The sequence below is a fragment of the Carettochelys insculpta genome, chromosome 32 (genome assembly GCF_033958435.1).
Source record: "Carettochelys insculpta isolate YL-2023 chromosome 32, ASM3395843v1, whole genome shotgun sequence".
Lineage (NCBI taxonomy): Eukaryota > Metazoa > Chordata > Testudines > Carettochelyidae > Carettochelys > Carettochelys insculpta.
The window spans coordinates 7,971,538-7,992,434 of NC_134168.1; positions in this window are offsets into that span (position 1 = coordinate 7,971,538).

The window sequence follows — 20,897 nt, forward strand, 5'->3', positions numbered from 1 at the left end:
GATCATTTTGAAGCTTGACCCTATCCTCCAAAGTAGTTGCAACCCCTCCTAGCTTGGGAACAGATCTCTGTAGTGTAACTGCAGCCAAAAGGAATTGCAGAGGGGAAAAAAAACCCTAATTCTAACAAGCCTAGAGAAATCTGGTGGTTTCAAATGAAGCGTGTATGCCGAGAACAATATCAAAAAAACCAAACAATGTTCTCCAAATACAGAGAACTGGAGAAGAGGTGGGAATTCTTCTCTGCCCCTTAAGAGCTGATCTGATGAACCTACATTGACATTTGTGTCTTTTCAGCAACACAGTAAATGCAGAGGTGGCTGAGAAATGGAATTTCCATCCCATGGCAAATTCTGATACCCTACTACTTTTTTGTGCCTGGATTTCATGTGAGGAGCAGAAATAGGTGAAGACCCAATTCCAGTTCAGAAGACTTAATAAGAAATATGATGTTAGAGATTTCTCCAGGAAAAAATCAGGAGAGTTGAACTAATTTGAAGAGAAGGGATTTTTATTGATTTGGTTGTGTTTGTGTGTTGGCTGATGTTTGGCCCACTATCAAATAATTGCACTAATTTACTCACCATTAGCTCTGAGGTGTGTAAAGATTCTTCTCACTGGCAGCTCTATGGTTTTTTTCGAGCTCTTCAAGATATCTAAAGAATCAATGTATATTGAAGAGAACATGAAAGCAGTAAAAAAGACATGTTAGGTGGTGAGGGCTGAGTGAATTTTAGCTAAAAGACACGAAATTCTTGGGCACCAGGTGCGGAGCATTTATTGTGGTTGTGTTTCCAGATTGGACAATTGTACGAGATGAGATCAGACTGAGCCCAACAGGCAGACCAGATTCAGATCTGTGTTCACAAACAACCTTAAGAAACAACATTTCTACTCATATTCCTGGACGATGATGAGTGTTGGAGAATAGACGGGAGTGGAGGCAACAGAGTGGAGAATTATGAAATCATAGAATCCTAGGGCTAGAAGAGACCTCAAGATGTCACCAGGAAGAAACAGAATATACAGTAACTCTTGGTATAAATTAGCATCACACCCCTCAACTCAAGCTGTTTATGTGACCCAGGATTGTTTTCAAATGAACTCACAATGATAGATTTAGAGAGGAAGAGATCAACTGATATATTAAGTGATGGATTGCAAGGTGACCTGACACATTAGATAGATAGATAGATAGATAGATACGAACACGAAGAAAATCCACGTACACTGCCGTACTAATATTATCGGTCCCTGTATAGAAAATACAAATTAAATTTCATCCTGTTTACCTGAGACCATTTCTCCAATTTGTCCAGATCATTTTGAAGCTTGCCCCTATCCTCCAAAGCAGTTGCAACCCCTCCTAGTTTGGGAACAGATCTCTGTAGCGTAACCCTAGCCAAAAGGAATCACTGAGGGAAAAAAAAAGTGACATGATTTTGCTCCCGTTGCAGAGTGAGACATGACACTGATGGACTTTCGTGGGAGAATGGCTGGGGGCTGGAGTCATTCTTCTATCACTTACCTTGGTAAGGACGTGTGGTTGCATCTCCTAGCAGCAGACGCTGATGCTGTGGAAGGAAACAGAGGGGTTTCTTTTAATCCATTTGCTGGCTTCTGGGAGCATCTCCCCGATGGAAATTTCTTGTAAAAATGCTCAGAGGAAAAACAACACTGCTTCACACTGCAACACAAGTCATTTGGTCAATCATTTCATGGGAAGTTCTATATTCATCATCCTGTGTTTCTGCATGAAAATCATCATGGGATTCACTGTCTGTGCTCAATAGTGAGAGGCTGGTTTTGTCTGGAAGGAGGAATGATCTGTTCCAGACTACACTACACAATGACTCAGTGGCCCAGGCAGGAATAACCCCCAGGACTCATGACTTCAGGTCTCTGATGCTCAAAGTCTGGGCCCCACTCGTGTCTCAGACACACAGTGAGAACCCAGCAGCTCTGATTCCCACTCTACTCTCACCATTTCTCCCCACTTCCCTTCCAAAGCTGGGAACCGATCCCAGCAGTTCTCACTCCCAGATCCCCTTCCCAGACCATAGGGCCCATTTCCCTCCTGGAGGCCTACACCCAAAGCCCAGAGCAGGCAGTGGGATGGTTTCCTTTGGCTCCAGTCAGTTTGCACCAGGAACAGGGTCAGGACAAGCTCCCAGGTGCATTACAATAAACTCTATATGGGAGCAGAAGGGAGTCAGGGGGCCACATACTGCAGGGAGGGTGGTGAGGTGCCTGGGGCCATGTGTTGTAGGGAGGTGGGTGATGAGGTTAGCTAGGGGCTCTCTCATTTCTCAGCAAGCACTGATCCCATCACTCCAGCAAGGCCATGGGGGGCTGTGATGTCGGGAGTGGGGTGGGGTGCTCAGTTGGGCACCTTCCCCCTCATCAGTGCTGTAGCAATGCCCCCCATGGCACGAGGGAGCTGAGTTAGAGGGACAGGCTGGAGAGCTCTGTGGATGGTCTCAGGTGGATGGATCCCAGTGCCCAGCTCAGCAGTTGGGTCGCTGCGTTGTGAGATATAAATAACAGAGGATGGACCCAGCATTGCTTGGGGCTTGAAGCAGAGTCATGGATTTCTGCTCATGTACTCGAGGTTTTGACGTCCTTGTTCTGTCTCTTTAAAGTCAAGTTTCTCCAGGCTCCTCAGTGTAGTTGGGTTGAGCTGTTGATTGTCTTCTTCTGTCCGTATGAGGACAACTTTCTCTGGGTCCCCTTTTCCATCTGATGAAAGACCCACTTTTCTCTGTGTTTCCAGTCCATGTCGTCTTTGCGTTGCATTTCTAACAATTATTGAATGGGTAGTTCTGTGTGAATGGGATTGAGTTGGATCCAAGAGTGGTTTTTTTTGTTTAGGCATTTTGCCAAAAAAAAAAAAGTCTATCAATGAGTTTTTCACTGTCTAACTTGTGTCACTTCCAATCAGAAAGTGCATTTACTCCTCTGTGTGTCTGCTGTCTTGAGCCACGTCTACACGTACCAGCTATTTCGAAGTAGCTGTGCCAACTTTGAAATAGCGCCCGCCACACCTACACATGGCAAGCACTATTTCTAAGTTGAAATCAATGTAAGGTGGAGAGACGTCGAAGTCGCTATCCCTATCTGGAGATGGGAATAGCGCCCTACTTCGACGTTGAACGTCGGAGTAGGGCACATATAGACGATCCGCGTCCCACAACATCAAAAGAGTGGGGTCCGCCATGGTGGTCATTAGCTGAGGGGTTGAGAGACGCTCTCTCCAGCCCCTGAGCTCTATGGTCACCGCATGCAGCAGCCCCTTAAAGCTCCCCGCCCCCTGCAGTCCTGTGCAGGAAGCTGAGAGCGCGTGCAGGTGGCAGCACTGCCACACGGCCAGCCTGCACGCCCACAGCAGCCTCAAACCACCACCCCTGCAGCAATGGCTGCTCGCCAACCCCCCAAGCGCCCCCAGGGCACCCCCCAAGGGGACCCAGGGCTCCCAGACAACCAGCCAGACAGACAGAGAAGAGGCAGCGGGGCCCCTCCTGGACGGAGGCAGAGATCCGGGACCTGCTGGGGGGAGGGGGCGAGGAGGAGGTGCTCCAGGTAATGGGGAGCAAGAGGTGGAACGCGGATGCGTTCGCTCAGCTGGCCAAGGGCCTGGCTGCCTGGGGTCACCCTGCCCACACTCCTGACCACATCAGGAGTAAGGTTAAAGAGCTGCGGCAGGGTTACGCCCAGGCCCGGGATGTGGCCAGCTCATCTGGGGCCACCCCCGTCACTTGCCCCTTTTACAGGGAGCTCAGATCCATCCTGGGCCCCGGTACACCTCCTCCTCCCCCGGCCAGTCTTGACGCATTGGCCGATGAGCCCCAGCAGGCCCCGGAGACGGAGTCCGCCCCGGAGGCAAGCCCTGCACCCCAGGAGGCCCCCCAGGAGCCCACCCTTGGGATGCCGGAGGAGGAGGAGGGTGAGTCCTCCTCCAGCAATGGGGGGCTCCGGATCGCCGTCCGTCTCAGAGCTCCAGCAGGGCGTCCGCCCAGAGGGTGTCCCCCGACCATGGGAGTGGACCATCAGGTATGTACCCCCCCGGTGCACACCCCCGGGGTTAAGGGGAGGGGACAAGAGGCATGACCAGGGCCCTCCACATGCCCAGATGACCATGGTCCCAAGGACAGCAGTGGCATGTCCCTCAGAAAAGTGCATCAGCCCCTGCCCCCAAGCAGGACAGCGCCATGCCCCATCCCTGGGGATGGGGGGAGCAGAACCTAGGTCCCCGGGGGGGGGGGTGGGACACCCATCAGCAGCAGCAGCATTTCCCGGGGACGGGGAACCAGCAGCAGAAGGGTGGGGGGACAAGGGACACAGGTCAGGGCCCACACTAACGGCTGTCTCCACTCTTCTTCCCCCCTGTGTTCCTCAGCTGCACCACCAGAGGGCCCGCAGAGCGCCGGCGAGGTGTCCGTGGTCCCGGAGAGCCCACTGGGGCCATCCCAGCAGGCCAGCCCCTCGGCGGAGCACAGACCAGCCCCAGGACTGGGCCGACGGTGGAGCCACCAGAGGACGGCCACGGACCCCCAGCTGCTCGCAACCCTCCAGCGTCAGCTGGAGGTGTCAGAGCGGCGCCTGTGGGTGGAGGAGTGGCTGCTGGAGCTCCAAGACAGAGCACTGGCCTGGTGCCAGGAGGCATGGGGGGCCTCCATGCACACATTCGAGCGCATAGCAGAACACCTGGCCCCCCCATGCCACGCCGCCTGCCGCTCTGCCCGCCGCTCTGGCCGCCACTCCACCCGCTGCTCCACCCGCTGCTCCGACCACCGCTCCGACTGCCGTCCCACTGCCGTCCGCCACCCTGGGGCCTGCCGCCGAGGGGGACCTGGGGCCTGCAGACACCCGCAGGCCGTATCTGCCGGTTCGCCCAGCCCCCACCCAGCCTCGACCAGGTCTCCTGCCAAGGCGAGGGTCGCGCCCTCCAACCCCGGTCGCCAGACAGTAGGGGTGCGGGGCTGAGGACGTGCCCCCCCCCTTTGTACATATCCCCCATTATTTGTATATAGTTTGTGTTGGACCCCTGTTCTATTATGGTACCTGCCCCCCCATGTAAATAGTTCCCCCCTTTTTTATATATATATATATAGTATTAATAAGACATTTCACTATTTTTGGTTTCAAAAAACAGGTCCATTTATTTCCAAGAAAAGTGGGGGGGGTGCTCTTGGGTGCTCTGCGGTGTGGGCATGGGGGCAGGGAGTGTCGTAGAGGATGGGGGGGTGCAGTGGGTGGCCTGCCAGCATTCACCCCATGGCCTGGTCAAAATGGGCCCACAGGGCCTCCCAGACCCAGATCCCCTCAGGGTCCACCTGGCAACTGGGGAGCAGCGGGTGGCTGCACGTCGGCCCTCCCAGCCGCCACAGCCCAGCCCTGAAAGAAGGCCTCTCCCTTGCTCTCCAGCAGGTTGTGGAGTGCGCTGTGCATGCCCACAACCTGGGGGATGTTGGTGGGTCTTGCATCAAGGAGGGTGAGGAGACACCTCCAGCGCCCTTTGAAGTGGCCAAAAGTGCACTTGACCACCTGGCATGCATGGTTCAACTGTGTGTTGAACCGCTGCTGGCTGGCTGTGAGATGGCTCGTGTAAGGGTGCATGAGCCAGGGCCGGAGGGGGTACGCCGCATCTGCGACGACACAGAGGGGCATGGTGGTGTCCCCCACAGGGATCTCCCACTGGGGTATGTAGGTCCCCACCTGCAGCCGGCGGCACAGGCCCAAATTTCTAAACACCCAGGTGTCGTGGGTGCTGCCAGGCCAGCCAACATAAATGTCCAGGAAGCGGCCCCGGCTGTCCACCAAGGGCTGGAGGACCACCGAAAGGTAGCCCTTTCTGTTGAGGAAGCATCCTCCACTGTGCTCCAGGGCACGGATGGGGATATGAGTCCCATCCAGAGCCCAAAGCAGTTTGGGAAGCCCAGGCTGGCAAACCCCGCGATGGCAGCACCCGGGTCCCCAAGCCTCACGAGCCTGTGGAGGAGCAGGGCATTGATTGCGCAGACGACCTGCAGGGGAAGTACATGAGAGAGCACCAGTGAGGGGTGTGCAGGGTGTGTCTGGCCCTCCACCCCAGGGCTCCCTCAGGGCTCCCCCCCAGGGCTCCTCCCCCAGGGCCACCCCCCAGGCCCTCTTACCTCCATGAGGACGGCCCCGACAGTGGCCTTGCCCACGCCAAACTGCTGCCCTACAGATCGGTAGCTGTGTGGAGTGGCCAGCTTCCAGACAGTGATACCGACCAGTTTCTCGACGCTGAGGGCACGTCACATGGAGGTGTCCTGGTGCCTCAGTGCGAGGGTCAACTACTGGCAGAGCTCCAGGAATGTCTGCTGGCTCATGTGGAAGTTCTGGAGCCAGCTGTCGTTGTCCCACTCGCCGAGCACCAGCTGCTCCCACCAGTCGGTGCTGGTGGGGTAGCTCTACAGCCGGCGGCATGTGTGGCAGGGGCGGGGTCAGAGGGCAGAAGGGCCTGGAGTTGCTTCCTCCTCCCCTGGGGGCAGCTCCTCTTCCATGAATAAAAGCTGGTCAGAAGCCTCCTGCATAGCATTGAGCAGGGCAAGCACCCCTCCTGCAGGGGCGGGTGTGTGGACCTCTGGCTGCTGCTACTGCTGCTGCTGCTGCTGCCGGGGGACCATGACTGTGTTGCTCGAGGTGTGTGTGCCTATGGCTCTGCAGACCGCGTGCTGTGCAGGCTGAGTGTGTCTGGGAGGGACCCTTTAAGGGAGCGGCTAGCTGTTGTCCCAGAAGTGCTAGTCCGCCCTGTAACCCTGTCTGCAGCTGTTCCTGGCACCCTTATTTCGATGTAGGCCGCTTTGGCGTGTAGACGCTCCCCTGCAGCACGTACTTCGATGTGGTGCTGCCCAACGTCCACGGCACCAGCCCTGGAGGACGTGTAGACGCTATTCATCGAAATAGCTTATTTCGATTTTGCTACATCGAAATAAGCTATTTTGAAGTAGCATCCCCATGTAGACTTACCTTTGCTGGTCTGAAAGGAGTGTTGAGAAGGAATGATGTGGTAGGTTTAGCCTATTCTTCTAGATCATCTAGAGGCAGTCCAAGGGTGAAGGTAAGGGCAGTGTGTTTGAGATACTCTTGAATGGCCTTATTGAGACTTAGGGGTTTCTTATGATCTGTGTAAGATAAGTAAGTGTGGGGTGGAGGTGGGTGGCTGAAGGTAGGGGGCACTTGAGCATTGGGGTGTGGGAAGGCAGAGGGGAAGAGGTGGGTGATGGTGGAGTGATAGCAGGGGGATGGGAGGTTTAGGGGGCCAGGACAGGAGACAGAGGGTGATGCAGTGAGGGAAGAAGTCAAGGGGAGGGCTCGTTGTGTGTTGTGACTCAGGCAGAGAATGGGGGTGCAGAAGTCAAAGCAGGGAGTTGGGGTAGCTCAGGATACGGGGTGACCTGTACCAAACTGAAGGCACCGGGAGCAGGTCAGTTGAGAGTCTGGGGTTGCGGATGTCACAGCAGGAAAGAACCGAAATACAATTTCACAAATGAGGCCACCTTCTACTCTCATTCGTATGTTAATCACAAGAATAGTTACACCAGTGCCCGGATTTCCACCGCAGCTAAACCACACGAGTCAATGGCTGCTGTGGAAGCTACACACGAATGAAACCTTTTTCAGACAGAGAAGCCCCAAGGAAGTTGAATTAAAGGGGGGATTTTGGCCTTTTCTGCACTGCACGATGTTATTCTTCCTTCAATATTAGCAAACAATCCAATTCGTTCCTGCCTCTGTCACAGCAATTTCTGAAAGATGTTGCTTTGTGTCAACAAAGAAAAGAGAACAGAGGCCGGTTCCTTCCATTGTGTAAATCATATTAACTCCATGGGTGTAAAAGGATCAGTACTGAGGACAAGAAGCAAAGGGCTTAAACTGCAGCAAGAGAGGTTTCGGCTGGACTTCAGGAAACACTTCCCAACTGTCAGGATGGAGAAACACTGGAGTAAATTGCCAAGGGACTTTGTGGAATCTCCATCACTGGAGATATTGAAGAATATAGACAGACACCTACTGGGGATGATCTCGATGGTGTCTGGTCCTGGCCAAAGGGCAGAGGAACGGACTCGATGACATCTCAAAGTCCCTTCCAGTTCTTGTTTTAGGATTCTATGAGTCTATGGCTTGTACGTAAAGATATCATGTAAAACAGGTACAGGGGTTCTCTGAGAGAGGAACCGCCAGGAGAAATTCTCTTCCCTGCAGTGTCAGAGTGGATGATCAAAATGATCCTTTATGGCTTTTTCACCAGTGACTCCACGATGAGCACTTTGGTGTTCTACCACAGATACGTGTGCACGTGCAAAATGTCATGGAAGTCAAGACATCTGTCCTGTGAAATGTGTCTTCAGCCGTTGAAAGATTGTGATGAGGCCACTGCAGGAGTATTGTAGCCAGCTCTTTACCCCTCAATGGATAAAACATGGAGCTGCATTGGAGAGGGTTTAGTGGAGGAGAACCAACTTGATTAAGGGGCTGGAGCACATGACCTCCGAGGAGAGTCTGAGGGATTTGGGCTTATTTAGTTGGAAGAAGAGAAATGTGAGGGGCAATATGAGAACAGCCTTCAACTTCCTGAAGTGGGGGCTGTAAAGAGAATGGAGAGGGGCTGTTCTCTGTAGTGACAAATGGCAGAACAAGGAGCAGTGGTCTGAAGTTACTGAGCAAGAGGTGGAGATTGGATATGAGGAAAAACGATTTCAGCAGGAGAATGACAAATGCGTTACCTAGAGAAATGGTGGAATCTCCATGCTGAGAGGTTTTTAAGCCCCGGTGTGAAACAATTCCTGGATGGGATGATTTCGGTTTTGATCCTGCTGTGGACAATGGGCTGGAATCCATGACCTCCTGAGGTCCCTTCCAGACCAAAGATTCTAGAACTATACATGGGATGGAGCAGACCACCAGCTTTGGGCTTGGTGCGAGAGTGGTTTCTGTACTGACAAGTCTGTTCTACTTTGTGGTCCTGTTGATTGATAATCCTCCTGTTCTCCCTGCTGAGTGAGAATCACATCTGACTGTGGTTACGTGCAGGAGCTGGGGACCCCACACTCCGTAACATCCTGGCTGATGGATCTATGCGCTTTTAAATCAGCCGGGCCCTGGGCTATTGCCCAACAGCAGCAGCTATTGCCCAATAGTCTCCTCGCTGGGTCAGTGGTTACCCCAATACTCTGGCGCAGCCCCACAGGGCTGGCTGGGGTCTCCCTTGGGAACACTGCTCTCCCTGGATTGAGGCTGGACCATGGGCCTCAGCAGTGCACTATATGCTCCCCCAGGCCACAAGGAACAAGGTGGGGGACTCAATTGAGGACCTACTCCATCAGAATCACTGCTTAGCACACATGCTCTGTGCAGGGTGGCTCAGCAGGACGAGCTCTCCTCTTGGCTTGCAGACATAAAGCGACCCCTCACCAGGGAAGAAGTCACTGCTCTTGGCAGCTCTATGTGCTGGTTCATCTGTAATGATGGCTCTTTGCTGTCCCTCTGGGGCTGTTTACAAGAGGAGCATATCTGTATACACTGGGAGGGATTCATTCCTTCCAGGGGGAACAATATTTTTTTTAACCTGATATGCCATTGAAGAGCGTCCAGAAGTGGGAAATAAAAAGGATTAGGGGACTAGAGCACGTGACCTATGAGGAGACGCTGAGCTTGGGCTTATTTAGTTGACAAAAGAGAAGGGTGAAGTCTAACATGGTCTCATGTTCCAGTGGGGGAAGTCTAGGTTGGATATTAGGCAAAACTATTTCCCCAGAAGGGTGGTGAAGAACAGGAATGTGTTCACGAGAGAGGTGGTGGAATCTCTATCTGTAGAGTTTTCTTAAGTCCTGGCTTGACAGAGCCCTGTCTGGGATGATTTAGATGCTTTAGTCCTGCTTTAGCTAGGGGCATGGACTTGATGACCTCCTGAGGTCCCTTACAGCCCGAGGTTTCTATGATTCTGTGATCTCTCAGCCCTTTACACGGCAAGGTATTTGTAAGTGTTGAAGAATGTTATTGAAACTGAAGCTAGAGGCAACAAGTAGGAATTTATTCAAGAGACAGGAGGAAAAAACAAAAACAAAACATCCAAAGCCCAAACATAAATTGCTGCACTGGACTGTCAGTGGAGGACAAGGAGAACCCTAAATTTTCTTTTCTGTAGAGTGGGCTGGAATTTCACATGTATTGAAATGTTGGTGAAAATTGTTACACTTGCACAAGCCGAGCTGAATGGTTTAGGAGAAGCTTCTCATTCCTCATTTTTATGTTTTGCTTTGACATTTCTAAGGTTCAAGATCCAAAACAAGGATACTTGACTGATGCCCTTTTACTCTGGGTGAAGCATGGGTCATCTACGAGTTTCTTCCACTTCCACCTGTTTTGGGCCAAAGCTTGCAGCTGACTCCGGGAGAACCCCAGTTATTGTCCTTCCATCTCAGCAGATCTCATCCATCTTATCCTGGAGGATGGGTTTTTCAGAGTATGGTCTAAGCAACCCCACTTTCTTCTCTTGATTTGAATGTCAAGCGGTTCTTTTCCTGCTAACGCTTGCACAAAATGTCGACATTTAAGACAGATGTAATTTTGAACAAGGGCAAGAAGTTCCGATGAACGCTCATGAAGATGAAGATAATGAAAAATTGCCGGGGAAGTGGAAAGAATGCTTTTATTCCCATTTTCCACGCGTCCTTGGAATACATCAGGCCCTTTAAAAAGGCAACATTTAAATGGCAAAAGACAATGTCATTGGAAATAATTATATCTCTTGAGATATATATATATATAGATATATATAGACACACACACACACATGAAAGTCCATCATTCCCTCTGTTTTCAATAAAACTGCTTTCTATTTTCTAACGTTTCCAATTGCATGAAAAGAGGCCCTTTGCTAGTTTTCTAAATGCTCCCATCACCTCTTTGTTCCTCAGAGTGTATAGAATGGGATTCAGCAATGGTATCAGAATTGTGCATATGAGGTAAATGATAAGACCACTCTCCCAGGTGGAGCTAGAATTGGGCAACACGTAGATGAATGAGACTGTTCCATAGAAGAAACACACCAGGATGAGGTGGGAGGAGCAGGTGGAGAAGGCTTTACGCATTCCCTCCACCGATGGCAGCTTGAGGATGGTGTAGATAATGCGGACGTAGGACAGGACTATCAGGAAGAAAGTGCTGATGAGGAATACCAAGGATCTACTCAACATCAAAATCTTCTCGATGGATGTGTTGGTGCAGGCCATCTTCAGCATTGGTGGGAGATCACAGAGAAAGTTATCGATACGGTTGGACACACAGAAGGGCAGGCTGATGATCCATGAGACCTCAGCAACTTTCACTGAGACAACGCTGAACCACAGAGCACCTGCCAGCCTTGCACACAGCTGCTTACTCATGATGGTTGTGTAGTGGAGGGGGTGACATATGGCCGCATAGCGGTCGTAGGCCATGGCTACGAGCAGGCAGAATTCTAAGACACTCGTGCTGGCGACTACAACCATCTGGACCGCACAGCCTGTAACAGAGATGGTCTTTTCCTCCACCAGCAGGTGAACCAGAAGCTGAGGGACCACACTGTTGGTGTAGCACAATTCCGAGACAGACATGTTCACGAGGAAGAAATACATGGGAGTGTGGAGGGAGGGGCTGATCTTTATAACAAGGATAATGAACAGGTTCCCTATCACAGTCACCAGGTAAATGACCAGAAGCACCACAAACAGAAGGATTTGCAGCTTGCCAAGGGATGAAAACCCCACCAGGATGAACACATCAGAGATGGTCTGGTTCCTTCCACGGTCTATCCCAGAATAGCCCATCTGTAGTGATGACAAAGGAAGAGATTCAACCTGAGGCATATAACATATATGAATCTTAATCAAAGAATGGAGAAAGCTTTTCTCTCTTATTGGCATGCTTTCCTTTATTTCAATTCATCCACAGTTGTGTTCACCAGATATATTTTATCAAGGTGGCGCAAATTCTCATCTCGCTCATTTCTTACTCACCAGAATAGTTACACTGATGCAAGGATTCCTATCTCTGTTACCACTCACGTAAGCGTGGGCTGCTCACACAAGGCAACTGATGCTTCTGAGACCAACATTTGAAAGCCTTTGGAGAATGAGAAACACAATGATTGTGGAAAACAATAGGAGACTGGGACCCCTGGTTTGCTGGAAATGTCCTTTCCTAGTATTAGAGAACAATTCTTCTTGGCCTCTCAGGAGACAATGGTTCTTGGCCTCTGAGAGGAGAACAAGAGGCAATGGACTTAAGCTGCAGCAAGGGAAGTTTAGCTTGGACATTAGGAAAAAGTTCCTAACTGCCAGGGTGGTCAAACACTGGAATAAGTTGCCAAGGGAGGTTGTGGAATCTCCCTCGCTGGAGATATTTAAGAACAGATTAGATAGATGTTTGTCAGGGATGGTCTAGATAGTGGTCGGTCCTGCCGTCGGGGCAGGGGACTGGACTCGATGGCCTCTCGAGGCCCCTTCCGGTCCTAGTGTTCTATGATTCTCAACCAAATTCCAATTCTGCCTTTGTCCTAGCCATGTCAAGCATGGTTTGATTTCTCACAACATAAACACAAAAGACCTATTGTCACTTCCTTAGCTGCTGCAAATCTTAACAGATCCACGAGTGGGGAAAAAAATACTTTTACTCCTTTGCACCATTTCCATGTTTGTTTTCTATATTGTGGGAACAAAGATCTTTACAGGAAGGGAGATCCTAAAATGTAAAACCCTTTTTCCACAACTCTTTTAGGGCAGGCTTATCTCTTGGTGAGGAACTTCAGAAGAACTGGTGTGACAGTGAAGTGTTGGAGTAGCAAGAGCTGTAGAAACTTTAATACGTTTTTCTAAGAACCAAGGCGTTAACTAAGTAATAGCTACTTAGCAGGCAGTGGAATAATCAAGAGAAGAGATTGGTTTTACCCAGTGCGTCAGGACTTCCACATCCTGAAGGGGAGATCTTCTGATACCTGAGACCCTTGCATACTCGAGGTGTAAGCCAGGCACCTCAAGCTGTTGTCCACTATCCCATACAGTGGCACCTAGAGCACTTATGGCAAGAAAGGATGAGTCAGAACTGCAGCCTGAAGTGACAGACAGGTGGTGTTGCGCTCAGACTCAAGAAGTGCCTCTACAATGCTTCAAAGTATCCTAGGTTCCAATCTGCTGTTGGGAAGTTACCAAGAGTTCATCCTTCTGGAGATATATACCCACAGGTTAGGTCTACACAGCAACATTGCTTCTTGTTCTATCCTCAGAGGACAAGAAGAACAAGTTTTCTCCCTCCTTCTTATGACACCCTTTTACATACCTCAAAACCACAGTCATGTCCCCCCCCTCAATCTTCTCTTTTCCAAACTCAACAAGCCCAATTCTTCCAGACTTCCTTCATAGGTCACATTCGCTAGACCTTCGATCATTCTTGTTGCTGTTTTCTGAACCCTTTCCAACTTCTCCACACCTTGCTTAAAAAGCGGTGCCCGCAACTGAGCACAATACTCCAACTGAGGCCTAACCAGTGCACAGTAGAGCAGAAGTAGGACTCCTCGTGTCTTTCTCACAAGACACCTGTTCATACATCCCAGAATCACATCTGCTTTTTTTGCAAGAGCATCATACTACTGACTCATACTTAGCTTCTTGTCCACTAGAACCGCTAGATCCCTTTCTGCCATACTCCTTCCTAGAAAGTCTCTCCCCATTCTGTACATGTGAAACCGATTGTTCCTTCCTAAGTGGAGCGCTTTGCATCTCTTTTTATTAAATTTCATCTTGTTTGCCTGAGACCATTTCTCCAATTTGTCCAGATCATTTGGAAGCTTGCCCCTCTCCTGCATAGCAGTTGCAACCCCTCCTAGCTTGGGAACAGACTTCAGTAGCATAACTGGAGCCAAAAGGAATCACAGAGGAAAAAAAAGACAAAAGTTCAACAAGCCCAGAGAAATCTAGTGATTTCACTAGGAAACGTGCATGCAGAGGACAATGTCAAACCAAAAAAATGCTATTCTCCAAATACAGAGAATGGGAGGAGAGAGAGGAATTTTTCTCTCTCCCTTAAGAGATAATTTTGATAACTTACATTGACATTCGTGAGTCTTTTCAGCAGCACACACTATCGTCCCAGCTTCCAATCTTCCATTGGGCACTTACCAAGAGCTCATCCTTCTGGAGATATATACCCACAGGTTAGGTCTACACAGCAAAGTTAGTTAAAAAAAAATTGCTAGAATCTAAACAATGCAACTGCTCTTTCAAAATAATATTGCAGTCAACTTTGGCTGATTGTCAGATAGCTAAACCTCATTCCATCATGCATGGTTCATTTGTTGAAATAGGCGTTTCCAAATAGGGGCTGTGCTGACAAGCAATAGAGCCTATTTTGAAGTAAGCCAGAGTGTGTCCAACAGGTCTATTTCAAAACAGGCTGTAAGCGTGTAAATGATGTGTTTCGAAATAGCCAAGCGCTAATTCTTATCATTATTTCCATTTGTTTTGATTCAAATTCATCCTGCTAACCTGAGACCATTTCTCCAATTTGTCCAGATCGTTTGGAAGCTTGCCCCTATCCTCCACAGCAGTTGCTATTCCTCCTAACTTGGTAACACATCTCTGTAGCGTAACTACACCCGAAAGGAATCACACAGGGGAAAAAAACTTAAATCAAACAAGCCCAGAGAAATCTGGTGGTTTCACATGAAATGTGCATGCAGAGAACAATATCAAACAAAACAAAATGATATTATCCAAATACGGAGAACTGGAGAAGAGGTGGGAATTTTTCTTTGTCTCTAAAGAGCTAATATGGGGAGCATACATTGACATTGGTGAGTCTTTTCAACAGCGCAGTAAATGCAGAGGTGGCTGGGAAATGGAATTTCCAACTCATGGCGAATTCTGATACCCTTCTACTTTTTTGTGCCAGGATTTCATGTGAGAAGCAGAAATAGCTGAAGACCCAATTCCAATTCAGAAGACTTAATAAGAAATACGATGTCAGAGTTTTCTCCAGGAAACAGTCAGGAGAGTGGAAATAATTTGGAGAGAAGGGATTTTTATAGATTTGGTTGTGTTTGTGTGGTGGCTGATGTTTGGCCCACTGTCAAATAACTGCACTAATTTACTCACTTTAGCACTGAGGTGTGTATAGCTTCTTCTCACTGGCAGCTCTGTGGTGTTTTTTGAGCTCTTCAAGACATCTAAAGAATCAATGTCATATTGAGGAGAACATGAAAGCAATAAAGAAACACGTATTAGGTGGAGAGAGGGTTGAGTGAATTTTAGCTAAAAGACACGAAATTCTTGGGCACCAGGTGCGGCGCATTTATTGTGGTTGTGTTTCCAGATTGGACAATTGTACGAGATGAGATCAGACTGAGCCCAACAGGCAGACCAGATTCAGATCTGTGTTCACAAACAACTTGAAGAAACAACATTTCGACTCATATTCTTGGACAGCGATGCGTGTTGGAGAACAGACGGAAGTGAAGACAAGAGAGTGGAGAATTACGGAATCATAGAATCCTAGGGCTGGAAAAGACCTCACGAGGTCACCATGAAGCAACACAATACACAAGACCACTTGGTGTAAATCAGCATCACACCCCTGAAGTCAAGCTGTTGATGTGACCCAGGATTGTTGATGAATTCAAAATGATAGACTTAGACAGGAAGAGATCAACTGATATATTAAGAGATGGATTGCAAGGTGACTTGACATTATTAGATAGATAGATAGATAGATAGATAGATAGATATGAAGACGAAGAAAATCCACATACTCGACCGCACTAATATTATCGGGCCCTGTATAGAAAATGAAAATGAAGAAACCAATGACATGATTAAGCTCCAGTTGCAGAATGGGATGCAACGCTAATGGACTGTAGTGGGAGAATGGCTGGGGGCTGGAGTCATTCTTCTATCACTTACCTTGTTAAGGACGTGTGTTTGCATCTCCTCGCTGCAGACGCTGATGCTGTGGAAGGAAACAGAGGGGTTTTTTTATCACATTCGCTGGCTTCTGGGAGCATGTCCCTGATGGAAATTTCTTGTCCAAATGCTCAGGGGAAGAACAACACTGCTTCACACTGCAACACAAGTCATTAGGTCAATCATTTCAGGGGCAGTTCTATGTTCATCATCCTGTGTTTCTACATGAAACTTATAATGGGATTCACTGTCTGTGCTAAATAGTGAGAGACTGGTTTTGTCTGGAAGGAGGAATGATCTGTCCCAGACAACACAACACAATGACTCAGTGGCCCAGGCAGGAATAACCCCTGGAGCTCATGACCCCAGGTCCCTGATGCTCAGACTCTGGGCCCACTCATGTCTCAGGCACACAATGACAAGCCAGGAGCTCTGACTCCCACTCTCCTGTCACCATTACTCCCCACTTATCTGCCAAAGCTGGGAACGGATCCCAGGAGTTCTCACTCCCAGAACCCCTGCCCAGACCAGAGGGCTCATTTCCCTCTTGGAGGCCCAGACCCAAAGCCCACAGCAGTCGGTGGCATGGTTCCCTTTGGCTCCAGTCAGTTTGCAGCAGGACCAGGCTCAGGACAAGCTCCCCGGGGCATTGCAATAAACACTGTAGGAAAGCAGAGGGGAGTCAGGGGCCATGCACTGCAGGGAGTCGGGTCACTTTCCCGGAGCCATGTGCTGTAGGGAGGTGGTTTATGGGCTCAGCTGGGGGCTCTCTCATTTCTCAGGCAGCTCTGACCCCATCACTCCAGCAGGGCTAATGGGGGACTGTGCTACAGGCAGTGGGGTGGGGCGCTCAGTGGGGCACCTTCCTCCTCATCAGTACTGCAGCAATGCCCCCTCGTGGCACTAGGCAGCTGAGCTACAGGGACAGGCTGGAGGGCTCTGTGGATGGTCTCAGGGGGATGGATCCCAGCACCCAGCTCAGCAGTGGGGTTGCTGCAATGTAAGAGAGAAATAATAGAGGATGGTCCCAGCATTGCTTGGGGCTTGAAGCAGGGTCATGGATATTTGGTCCATGTATTCAAGGGGTTGACATTCTTGTTCTGTCCCTTCGAAGTCAAGTTTCTCCAGGCTTCTCACTGTGTCTGGGCTGAGCTGGTGATTGTCTTCTTCCCTCCCTATGAGGACGACGTTCTCTGGCTCTTACTTTTTCATCTGACGGAAGAGCCACTTTTCTCTGTGTTGCCAGTCGATGCTGTCTCTGGGTTGCATTTCCAACAACCCTTGATTGGGCCGTTCTTTGAAAATGGGATGGAGTTGGATTAAGAGTGGTCCTTTTGCATTAGGCATTTTGCAAAAAAAAAAACAAAAAACCAATTTATCAGTGAGTTTTTCACTGTCTCGGTTGTGTCACCTCCAGAGAGAAAGTGCATTTCCTCCTCTGTGTGTCTGCTGTCTTGCTGGTCTGAAAGGAGTGTTGAGAAGGAATGGTGTGGTAGGTTTAGCCCATTCTTCTAGGTCATCTTGAGGCAGTCCAAGGGTGAAGGTAAGGGCAGTGTGTTCAAGATACTCTTGTATGATCTTATCCAGACTTGGGGGTTCCTCATCATCTGTGTAAGATAGGTAAGTTTGGGGTGGAGGTGGGTGGCTGAAGGTAGGGGGCACTTGAGCATTGGGGTGTGGGAAGGCAGAGGGAAAGAGGTGGGTGATGGAGGAGTGAAAGCAGGTGGGTGGGAGGTTTAGGGGGCCAGGACAGGAGACAGAGGGTGATGCAGTGAGGGAAGAAGTCAAGGGCAGGGCTCGTTGTGTGTGGTGACTCAGGCAGAGAATGGGGGTGCAGAAGTCAAAGCAGGGAGTTGGGGTAGCTCAGGATACGGGGTGACCTGTACCAAACTGAAGGCACCGGGAGCAGGTCAGTTGAGAGTCTGGGGTTGCCGATGTCACAGCAGGAAAGAACCGAAATACAATTTCACAAATGAGGCCACCTTCTACTCTCATTCGTATGTTAATCACAAGAATAGTTACACCAGTGCCCGGATTTCCACCGCAGCTAAACCACACGAGTCAATGGCTGCTGTGGAACCTACACACGAATGAAACCTTTTTCGGACAGAGAAGCCCCAAGGAAGTTGAATTAAAGGGGGGATTTTGGCCTTTTCTGCACTGCACGATGTTATTCTTCCTTCAATATTAGCAAACAATCCAATTCGTTCCTGCCTCTGTCACAGCAATTTCTGAAAGATGTTGCTTTGTGTCAACAAAGAAAAGAGAACAGAGGCCGGTTCCTTCCATTGTGTAAATCATATTAACTCCATGGGTGTAAAAGGATCAGTACTGAGGACAAGAAGCAAAGGGCTTAAACTGCAGCAAGAGAGGTTTCGGCTGGACTTCAGGAAACACTTCCCAACTGTCAGGATGGAGAAACACTGGAGTAAATTGCCAAGGGACTTTGTGGAATCTCCATCACTGGAGATATTGAAGAATATAGACAGACACCTACTGGGGATGATCTCGATGGTGTCTGGTCCTGGCCAAAGGGCAGAGGACCGGACTCGATGACATCTCAAAGTCCCTTCCAGTTCTTGTTTTAGGATTCTATGAGTCTATGGCTTGTACGTAAAGATATCATGTAAAACAGGTACAGGGGTTCTCTGAGAGAGGAACCGCCAGGAGAAATTCTCTTCCCTGCAGTGTCAGAGTGGATGATCGAAATGATCCTTTATGGCTTTTTCACCAGTGACTCCACGATGAGCACTTTGGTGTTCTACCACAGATACGTGTGCACGTGCAAAATGTCATGGAAGTCAAGACATCTGTCCTGTGAAATGTGTCTTCAGCCGTTGAAAGACTGTGATGAGGCCACTGCAGGAGTATTGTAGCCAGTTCTTTACCCCTCAATGGATAAAACATGGAGCTGCATTGGAGAGGGTTTAGTGGAGGAGAACCAACTTGATTACGGGGCTGGAGCACATGACCTCCGAGGAGAGGCTGAGGGATTTGGGCTTATTTAGTTGGAAGAAGAGAAATGTGAGGGGCAATATGAGAACAGCCTTCAACTTCCTGAAGTGGGGGCTGTAAAGAGAATGGAGAGGGGCTGTTCTCTGTAGTGACAAATGGCAGAACAAGGAGCAGTGGTCTGAAGTTACTGAGCAAGAGGTGGAGATTGGATATGAGGAAAAACGATTTCAGCAGGAGAATGACAAATGCGTTACCTAGAGAAATGGTGGAATCTCCATGCTGAGAGGTTTTTAAGCCCCGGTGTGAAACAATTCCTGGATGGGATGATTTCGGTTTTGATCCTGCTGTGGACAATGGGCTGGAATCCATGACCTCCTGAGGTCCCTTCCAGACCAAAGATTCTAGAACTATACATGGGATGGAGCAGACCACCAGCTTTGGGCTTGGTGCGAGAGTGGTTTCTCTACTGACAAGTCTGTTCTACTTTGTGGTCCTGTTGATTGATAATCCTCCTGTTCTCCCTGCTGAGTGAGAATCACATCTGACTGTGGTTACGTGCAGGAGCTGGGGACCCCACACTCCGTAACATCCTGGCTGATGGATCTATGCGCTTTTAAATCAGCCGGGCCCTGGGCTATTGCCCAACAGCAGACATGCTGGGTGGTCTGATTATGGGACCGTCTCCTCGCTGGGTCAGTGCTTACCCCAATACTCTGGCGCAGCCCCACAGAGCTGGCTGGGGTCTCCCTTGGGAACACTGCTCTCCCTGGATTGAGGCTGGACCATGGGCCTCAGCAGTGCACTATATGCTCCCCCAGGCCACAAGGAACAAGGTGGGGGACTCAATTGAGGACCTACTCCATCAGAATCACTGCTTAGCACACATGCTCTGTGCAGGGTGGCTCAGCAGGACGAGCTCTCCTCTTGGCTTGCAGACATAAAGCGACCCCTCACCAGGGAAGAAGTCACTGCTCTTGGCAGCTCTATGTGCTGGTTCATCTGTAATGATGGCTCTTTGCTGTCCCTGTGGGGCTGTTTACAAGAGGAGCATATCTGTATACACTGGGAGGGATTCATTCCTTCCAGGGGGAACAATATTTTTTTTAACCTAATATGCCATTGAAGAGCGTCCAGAAGTGGGAAATAAAAACGATTAGGGGACCAGAGCACGTGACCTATGAGGAGACGCTGAGCTTGGGCTTATTTAGTTGACAAAAGAGAAGGGTGAAGTCTAACATGGTCTCATGTTCCAGTGGGGGAAGTCTAGGTTGGATATTAGGCAAAACTATTTCCCCAGAAGGGTGGTGAAGAACAGGAATGTGTTCACGAGAGAGGTGGTGGAATCTCTATCTGTAGAGTTTTCTTAAGTCCTGGCTTGACAGAGCCCTGTCTGGGATGATTTAGATGCTTTAGTCCTGCTTTAGCTAGGGGCATGGACTTGATGACCTCCTGAGGTCCCTTACAGCCCGAGGTGTCTATGATTCTGTGATCTCTCAGCCCTTTACACGGCAAGGTATCTGTAAGTGTTGAAGAATGTTATTGAAACTGAAGCTAGAGGCAACAAGTAGGAATTTATTCAAGAGACAGGAGGAAAAAACAAAAACAAAACATCCAAAGCCCAAACATAAATTGCTGCACTGGACTGTCAGTGGAGGACAAGGAGAACCCTAAATTTTCTTTTCTGTAGAGTGGGCTGGAATTTCACATGTATTGAAATGTTGGTGAAAATTGTTACACTTGCACAAGCCGAGCTGAATGGTTTAGGAAAAGCTTCTCATTCCTCATTTTTATATTTTGCTTTGACATTTCTAAGGTTCAAGATCCAAAACAAGGATACTTGACTGATGCCCTTTTACTCTGGGTGAAGCATGGGTCATCTACGAGTTTCTTCCACTTCCATCTGTTTTGGGCCAAAGCTTGCAGCTGACTCCGGGAGAACCCCAGTTATTGTCCTTCCATCTCAGCAGATCTCATCCATCTTATCC